Raw genomic sequence first — 10,208 nt, 5'->3', positions numbered from 1 at the left:
GGTATAAATTACCAAATTTAGGCTCTTTTATGGATCAATCAGGGGCTGTAACTCCGGAACCTTTGATTGGTTTTGAAAGATTCATTATGGAATCCAAGATTTATTTTTGGTGAATATGTTTTAAAAGATTGTATCAAATCAAACCATATATGAAGTCTCTATATGGCTGCAAAAGCCAAAAATAGCACATTATTATTATGTCCAATGAACATACTATTTTGTCATGGTCGTTTGACTTAAAACTACTTTGAGATAAAGCATGTTAATTTGAGAAAGTAGGATTGTCGTTAAACAAAATAGTATGTCACTCTGACATGATAGTATACACACTTGACATGATAGAGTGTTGCTTTGAGAAGATATGATGGTCGTTTAACAAAAAGTACTCACTATGACAAGATAGTATACACTCTGAACAAGAAAGCATGTAACTTATGTCTCTCAAACAAGATAGTATGTTAAGTATGTATGATAGCATGTTGCTTTGAGAATAAAGGATGATCGTTTAACAAGATAGTACGTCACTCTGATAAAAATGGTTCATACATTAGACATGATAACATTGCAATTCAACATGATCACACAGTACTTATCAAGACATTACAAGTACTACTCTGAAGAAAGAAGACACCTTGTATTTATCTAACATAAGACAGCTCTGTGCGTTCCATGGCTTAGTGCAATACTTTAATTGTTAAATTATACAGACTGTAAAAACATTTTTTGTATATTTATATCATTTTATAGATTTCATAGAATTACTATATCAAATTAACATTTTCGTTTTTGCCTTGTTGAGCGACCTGTGAAGTTTCCACTTTTTCTATGTGCTTGATTATGAAACAAAATAAACACTGTGATTTCGTGAGTGAATCTGACACACTAACTTTGTTTATCATCAAAATCATCTTCAGTAATCGCCTCACTATATAAGAGTATACACTTGATGTATGTGCTACTCAGCCGCGAGAAGCAAGGTGTGACGTACTTATTTCCCTTTAAATTTACTATGGCTATGTGGCAAGACGTACTTATGAGTAAGAGGCTGCGATTTTGGTACGTGGCATTCCCTGTTTGATATCTGTCTTTGTTTTTATGAAGACTTTATAGTGCCTATAGTGCCATTTACAGTGCCATTGGTTTACAACAGTGATGTTTTACACGAACAGGTGTTGCTACAAGCTTTACATTTATTTAGTCAGTCTCATAATTATATCTTTGATTTGTATGTGTAGAAGAAATACGCTGATTGGTTTACGGAAATGCCCTTGCTTTCGTCAGTAAATTAAAAACTGGCATTAAAAACGTACCATATTGAAACATTATACCCTCTACACTTTGCGCTACTAGCTTTTGAAAATAAATAGATACATTCATTATATCAAATTTCCACAAATCTATAAAGTAAGTAAGTATATATGTAAGCTTGGGGCTATCTTACGACTAGAATGAACGACTAGAATGTACAGTATTGTGATCATAGTAAAACATATTTCACAGGAATCAAAGAAGACATTTTATATGCATATTAAAATAAAACAAGGCAGTCTGAAAGACAGCTAAATCCGACTGTTATGGATAGTGAAAGGGTAAACCTTTGAACTTTAGCTGTGACCTTGACCTTAAACTGATATGGCTGACTCATGAATTCTGCGCAACGTCTTGATGAGGTGATCATGTGACCCATGTTTCATGAAAATCCTTCAAGGGGTTTAGGAGATATAGAGCTCAAACCTTTGACCTTGAGTTGTGACCTTGACCTTGAGTTGACATGGCTGACTCATGAGCTCTTGATGAGGTGATCTTTGACCCAAGTTTGATGAAAATCCTTCGAGGGGTTTAGGAGATACAGAGTGGACACGAAATGGAAGGCTCAAACCTTTGACCCTAAGCTGTGACCTTTACCTTGAGCCAACATGGCTGACTCGTAAGTTCTGCACATCGTTTTGATAAGGTGATCATTTGACCCAAGTTTTATAAAATTCATTGAAGGGGTTTAGGAGATATAGAGCGGACACGAAATGAAAGGTTAAAACGTTTGACCTTGAGTTGTGACCTTGACGGCTGACTCATGAGTTCTGCGCATCGTTTTGATAAGGTGATCATTTGATCCAAGTTTGATGAAAATCCTTCAAGAAGTTTATGAGATATAGAGCGGACACAAAATGGAAGACTCAAACATTTGACCCTCTGTTGTGACCTTGAACTTGAGCCAGCATGGCTGACTCTTGGGTTCTGCACATTGTCTTGATGAGGTGATCATTTGTTCCAAGTTTTATAAAATTCCTTCAAGGGGTTTAGGAGATATAGAGCGGACACAAAATGGAAGGCTCAAAATTTGACCTTAAGATGTTATCTTGACCTTGAGCCGGCCTGGCTGACTCATAGCTTCTGCACATCGTCTTGATGAGGTGATCATTTGACCCAAGTTTCATGAAAATCCTTTGAGGGGTTTAGGAGATATGGAGCGGACACGAAAGAGTTACGGACAGAAGAAAGGACGGACGGATACCATTCCTATAACTCCTCCCCTCCACCCCCTCCACCCCGCCACTTGTGCCGGGGGATTAATAAAAATACATGAAATGTAGTTAGCATTAAAATTCATTCATTCGTCGATCCATTTTCGAGGGCATGATGTGTTACAAACCTTACATTGTAATATATTGTCATATTGTACCTAAATGTGTGTATGGTACGATGATAAATAAAAGACGAACTCTGAAATATGCTTTATTATTTATTTTCAAACATGACATAGATATGAAAAAAAAAACACAGGTAAAACTCTAACATAGTTATAAGAATTTGGTGAAGACAGCATCAAATAGAAAGACATGAATAGCAAACCTTTATGAATCATAGTCCAGTACAAATATTATCAAATATATTGCTTTCCAGTAGCCGACTTAGCTATCCACCCGTTTCCGTGTCCTTTACTAAATTGTTCAGCCATGCTAAAGCAGTATGAAAGTTGACATCGGATCTCCCGTTTTTATGCAGAAAAAATAAAGACAGACATTGTTCAATTATTTTGAATAATTTTATTTGTATAAATCAAAGCCCATTAAAGCATTGCAGTGAACGAAAGTCACTTTGTTTAATTTGTTTGTCGTATACCGACGCTAATTTCATAAGCGTGTGAAAATTACGCACGCGCCGGTTAAAGGGGAAGCTTGGCGAATGTCAGGCAGAGGTGTGAAAAATTTTGTAAACGCAAGCCATTCCGGCGATAAATTGTCTGTTCGACTGAATAGGTGTAATTATCACTGTAATTAAGCCAAGGGGACCACCAAATGAGTTCGAGAGTTCGAATTTTCGAAATTCGAGCGATCCGAGGTAGAACTATATATAATAAAGAAGGAATAAATTCGGGACCGGACGAAGAGTTCGAGCGATCCCGGGTGTTCGAAAGATCCGAGTTCGAGCCATTGAAGTTCAACTGTAGTTAAATTTAAAACACGACAATGAAGATGAGGTTTTGATTTCTATTGACAAACAATTCTATACAATTGGCCCTGGGTATAAAAGACTCCCTTAAAATATTTTACAGTTTGTATTTGGTATATAAAATATTAAAATTGTATTAGAACGCAATGTGTTATTTGTTTGTGGCTTTTGCAGAATGCTTTTCCCATAGTGTTAAAATGGTGCGTCGACACTTGTTTATGCAGGAACCGTGTTTGCAAAAGTTGCTTTGAAATCCAGAGTCAAAAGTATTTTCTATTAACTCCAATTAAGTCACAAAAGTCATGCACCTGTTCTACATATGAAATGCAGTACTTGCTTAAATATATGCCCCACGATACCATAACTATCCTGTTTGTAATAGATACCGACCGAAGTGGAGATATGCATCCCTATACTGACCTGAGCCCGTGCAATGCGTGAACACCGAGCCACGAACTGGCTCAAGTTAGTATGGCAAATATACTAAAATTGAGGCTAGGTATCTGATTTACCGTATGATCGTGAACAATACATATATAAAATACAGAAGAGCAGTCGCATATTGTAGCCTGCAGAACTAAACCACGAAAGAATATTACCATTCACACTAATCAATGTGATAAATTGCGACATAATTATGGTGTGCATGATGAATCTAAACCAAATGTAATTCCTTCTGTTTCAAATTTTCTTGACAATGTGCACTTCTTTAACAATTCCAATTTACACAAACATGTAATCAAACCTATATATGAAAGTAATCTGTAAGCCTACTTAGCATCAGTAAGCTAACCACAAGACTTTGATAAAAAAAAATCACCAGTTCGTTACCCCGGGCGTTTGTCACGTGTGTGCTAATTATCAGTTAACATAATAGAGTTGTTCATGAAATTATTCGTTCCCCTACTGTTTTTCATGTGGATAAAATGTCAGTAACTGTGAGTCAATATAGGTGCAGGTGTAAATGCAACTGACCGTCGTTGAATGCACTTTACAAAGCCCGTCCGCTTAGCTTAATAGGGGAGCGCCGATCGCAGGGTCGTGATTTCGATCCTCGGTCGTAATTTCAGGGTAACGATAGAAATAAGACATTGTATCTTAAACCTTTCCTTCTCCACATATGAGGAAGTTGGCAGTTACTTTCAAAGAATTGTTCAATATTGATAAAGAATCCTTGAACGCAGGTAATGTTAATTGTTTAAAAACTGACATATTGTTGAAAAGCGGCGCTAAACGCAAACAAAGCATAACCGTTACAGATTAAACAAAATTGTATCTAATGTAAAATCAATCAGCCGAACAATCATCGCTGCTAAAAGTTACTGTTTTCTCAAAAAAAAAAAAGACTGGGAATGTAGAATGAATTTAGTTGCTCAGTTGGATTATTTCAAAATTTTCAAAATAAAGCCTCCTATTATCCTATTATGCTGATTTTTAACATTAAATACTAAGTTACTAAGTTCCAAATGAACGTTCCTTGATTAATATTGAATTCAAACTATGGAGAGTAAATTAAAACTCAGACATACAACAAGCATGTTAAGTTAGTTCCGTAGGTACAACGCAAGACCGTGAATGGAAAGGAAGCGTGTTCGATGCCAAGGTGCGCTGTGATTTTACAGAAGCCAGTACGTCCTTCGTCCTCCACCAGTGTTATATGCGGAGAACGACGATGAACTGTTGTTGAATCTTAAAATTGACCTCAAAGTGTATATGAGCCGTGCCATGAGAAAATCAACATAGTGGGTTTGCGACCAGCATGGATCCAGACCAGCCTGCGCATCCGCGCAGTCTGGTCAGGATCCATGCTGTTCGCTAACAGTTTCTCCAATTCTAATAGGCTTTAAAAGCGAACAGCATGGAGCCTGACCAGACTGCGCGGATGCGCAGGCTGGTCTGGATCCATGCTGGTCGCAAAGCCACTATGTTGGTTTTCTCATGGCACGGCTCATATATCTAAAATGATGTTGAAAAAAGTGTAAAAGGCAATCAGTCTATTAATCGGTCGGACAGTGTTATAAAATAATGAGGCACGGCATATTTCCTAGGAAGGGTATTTTGCTTTGTCTCATTCGTATCAATAACTTTGAAAGATCGAATTCATTGTGTGTAACATTACCGGGAAATATTTTTTGTAAAGCTATGTTGTACCGTTTTGTCGCGGGCAGTGCAACCTTCTGTAAAATGGAGAGCAAATTAAAACTCAGACTTAAGCAAGTCTGTAAAGTTGGTTCCTTAGGTTCAGAGCAAGACTGTGAATGGAAAGGAAGCGTGTTCGATGCCCGGGCGCGTTGTGGTTTTACAAAAATCGGTACGTCCTTCGTCCTCCACCTGTGTTATATAAATATTTTGTCCATTATACGACGTGTAGAACGACTATGTGCGTTTGTGAAATAGTAAAAATGACCCCAAACTGTATATCCGAAATGATGTTGAAAAATATGTTGAATGCAATCAGTCTAACAATCGAGGCTTATATAGAATTTATTCAGTTTGCCCCTCTAGAACCACTCATTCCGCCTGTTTATTTTTTTTTTTTGCCAAAATATGCTATTTTTCTGTGTTTTATAATAATTTTCATCTTTTGTCATTTCGCATCTTTGATGTACTTTCGTTGTATGGGTTAAGTAGATGATAAAACAAGCTTCTGTTAGATCGATACTTGCTGATTTCCAGATTAAACGCTGTTTCAACAGCCGAAAACTTTAATATTTATCCGCAAAGGAAGAAGTGCCAACGGAAAATCGACACTGTTCTGTGTTGTAAAATTAACATTGATTGACAAAATGTCATTGCCAATAGAGTATACGGGTTTGGTGTAGAATGTACGTGAACAGGTGTTTTGTCCGATGAGTTGGACGATTCTACTTCCATTGAAAAGTGTGATACTGTTGAAATATCTGATCTGGTAAACTTCATGGGTTCGAAAAATATCACCCCGACAGAGAAGAATGCATTTAGTTTGTTCCATCGTCAAAGTATTAATACATCTCAAGGCCAGATGGTCCTCCAGACTGTACAGTCCAACCTGAAGCTGCAAAATTAGATGCATTAAGTGTATTTATGGAAAAAGTGAAGCTTTTGACAAAAAGCCGAAGTTGAAATCACCTGAAGGTTCACCATTTACAGGTAGCACTTTTAACTTTCAAAACGAAATTTATTTCACTGAGTGGGGATTGTATTCCATTAGGATAAATGTAATACCAAGGCCCCAAGGTTTGACCTCTTTCATTTCCTTAATTTACCCAATTTGTTGACCTGAAAAATATTGCAAAAAGTGGAAATTTAAGGGGTACCCATGCCCAATTTCTCTTGATGTGGGTTGGGTAATGCATCGCTTTAATTAAAATGCGTAAACATACTTTTAAACAGTATATACCCGTTCCAGTTTTCTACGAGTGGGTTGAGTACTTGTTTTACTTATGGTACAAATGCAATACAAATGTCAATACCTCTTTCATATTGCACAATATTATGAAAATCATCCAGATATATTTGATAGGATCTCCTTCCCAGTCTTTTAAGAAGTTAATAGGGAAATTGTTTGCTTAGTATTTGGGGCACACGGTTACTTTATTGATTACTTATTTTACGCTGAAAGGAAGGGCAGAGTGATAGAAATACCGAACAATATGCATGTTTTGCTTATTTTCAGATAAGTATAAGCTTTAATAACACTTTTGAACAACATTTCGTGTAAGCGCAAAGTCACTTTATACACACTAACTTTCATTAAATAATTAAGGACCCTATTTTTGTATACCTTATACATCTACATGGCGTGATTTTACAATTGATTTTAAAAATCTTGCCTTATGCTACAGTCCTAGACAAGTCTTATGATCCACAAACGACGAGACGAAAAATGGACGGCTCTTTTCGTTAAGTTTTCAAAAATGCATACTTACAGCATAGGTCATCTGTAATAGCTAACAGTAAATACTTCTATCAGACAAAGCTATACGTTAACTTGACTTCTATGAGATTTCTTATGAAGGGCTTCATGTCAATGGAGGGTTTATAAATACATCTGAGAGATCTGGCTTTCTTTAAAACATTTCTCTTTCAGTACCAGTAGCTATTCTTCGTTATGACGCTGGGTGTTCTTTAGGATTCCCTATGTTTATTTGGGGGCTACCTGAAAAACGCGGAATATATGAAGTGATGAATGACACATTACATGTTATTGAGAAGCTAAGATCAGGTTTGCCAGAATTACACAAAAGAAGAATGAAGCATGATTTTATAAAAATAATGCACTGCGCTTCACTGTGATAATGTACCAAAACTTATTCTTTTCACCATATATGACGAGTTTTCTATCGATGTAAGTTATGATCAAAGCCCTACTATGGATGCTAGAATTAGACAAGTTATTTTAGCAGAATGTATTGATTTGGTCTCAGATTTTAGACATGATAATACATAAATACATTTCAGTCTTCCTTTCTTTGATCTACTCCCAGCCAAGTTAGTGGAGCTTTCTGCGCCAAAGTACTGAACACCTTTCCAAGTATGTCTCCGTAAGAGACATCAGAACTGTTGTCCGCAATTATTTGCTCGATTATGCTAAAATTTCCAGTGAGTCAACAGCTCTAATTTCCTTTGCTCCTAAGAATGCACACTTAAATACACAAAGGCTTTACAAATTTAAAGTATCCTTAAAATTGAAAACGCTAAAAAGACAGTTGGTGGTCTCCCACCAAGATGATCATTCTGCACTGCGCAATATAAATATATACGCCGATATGCACTAAAGTTTCGAGAAAGTGTCACCTTTTTAGCAGTGGTGAAAAGTCAAAAGTGGACTTTGGTAAGTCTGGCAGTATGCTGCATCAGGTGTACGGGATAAGACAGCTTGATCATGATGTTTGAAGTAAAGGTACTCTGATACCATCAGTTTGTTTAAGCATCAATATTCCCAATGAAAAATATAAATCATGTTACCATTGTGAAGTAAATGTCATTTATAAAAATTCGGCCTTTCAGCCGAGTAGTCCATAAAGGCATACGACAGAACTTTAAGGTCTTCTCCATGAGATGGGCGAAAATAAGGTTGTTTACTTTATGCTTCTAATACTTTCTGATATAGAACCTGACCACAGAGTCACATACCACTCTGTTAAACTTGCTCTAATCTTGTTGTTAAAAAATCTAGAATAGCTCCAGGACATTTTAAAATAGTTAAACCCAATGGAAAGTATCATCTCAATACTTAACATAGCCATGCAAAATGCTGCTCTGGCCAGAACTGAGTGCAACTCGGACATTGAGTAACTGGGAGTGCAAACTCAATGCCAGAAATAAGACAAAGACAGAGAAGGTTCCTTAGCTGCACCTCAGTTGATCCATATACACAACTCCTTTGATACCGCACAGAAAGCATGACTCACAAGGACGTTCCCTACGCACATCCTGAGGAATTGGTTCAAACTTTAGAAAGACAAGTACAGACGGACCTAGATCAAAATATAACCTGTGGGCATTACTTTCAGAAAGATCTCAGTTCAAAGGCAGGTACTGCAATCAGTGACGTTAGATCAGCATGAAATAAAAGCAGATGTCCAATCTTAAGTATACTTAATGTTATTAATTGTGTTGTAAAATAATATGCTTTTTTTCATAAGCAAATTTATGTGTTTTAAAGACATATATAAACATTCAATGTCAATACCAATTAACTGATATTGAATGCAACCTTCGGTATTATACATCTGAAGTGACAGTTATCATTATGCAGGAATGACAAAAAGTTCTATACCTCTGAAATTCTCTTGATTCTATTTTTCAGAGAAGCAGAGGTTCAAGGAAAACTGCATTGAAGTACACTATGTTTTCAAATCCAAAAGTGTGACAAACCCGTGTGCTGTAGACCTAAACGAGGACCTGATGCTCCAAAGCTGCCAGAACCAGTACTGTCAAATGATAGCAAACACTTCAAAACAGTTTGACGAGGTTCTTGGACAAGATACAATGGGCTGTGGTAGGCAAACTGAAAAGAACGCAACTTTTACATTTGTGGTGGAACGAATACTGGTACTTACTTTTATAAAGAAAAGGTTGATATTATTTAATGAATTTATGAAAAATTGAATGTCAGGGTGTTTCTATTCTTTAGATTTTGACATTATGAATAAAATGGAAATTAACTTGATCTAAAAATTTTAGGTTTTTGCCAAATGTTATATTAGATTTGTTTCATATTTATTTAATGTTAATTAAGCTGTCTGCCTTCAAATGTCAATCAAATATTTCCAAGTACTTAGTATAAATTGATATTTTGTTCTATCACATTGCCATTGTCTCCTAACTTCAGTTTTATAAAGGCTGGATGCTGGACTCTTACTTTTACCTTATGATAATACTGGAACAGTAATGGGATGTAAAACCACCTTTTTTAACATCATACAATGTTTTGATGTGTTTTACCTCCAGTCAAATTAGTTTCTACACATGTATCTTACGTTTGTAACAGGCAGTGAAGAACAGTGTCCTCACTGGTCATAATTTTAAAAAGAATGGCACTTGTGATGAATTCGCTAAGCACCGCTGTATCTTTGCCAAGAATATCATTCATTTTAATACTAATATTCTTCACATGCATATACATACATACAAGTCAGACAAAACACATTTTCAATGTTTTCTTACCATGACTTTAAATAATTATTCCATGAATACTTCTTTGGCAACAAATAAATGCTCATATATGTATGTATGCTTCAAAACAGAAGTTCTGATTAAATATTCTTTCAGAT

This window comes from Mercenaria mercenaria, chromosome 12 (genome assembly GCF_021730395.1).
Source record: "Mercenaria mercenaria strain notata chromosome 12, MADL_Memer_1, whole genome shotgun sequence".
Classification (NCBI taxonomy): domain Eukaryota; kingdom Metazoa; phylum Mollusca; class Bivalvia; order Venerida; family Veneridae; genus Mercenaria; species Mercenaria mercenaria.
This window is presented reverse-complemented; position numbering follows the sequence as displayed.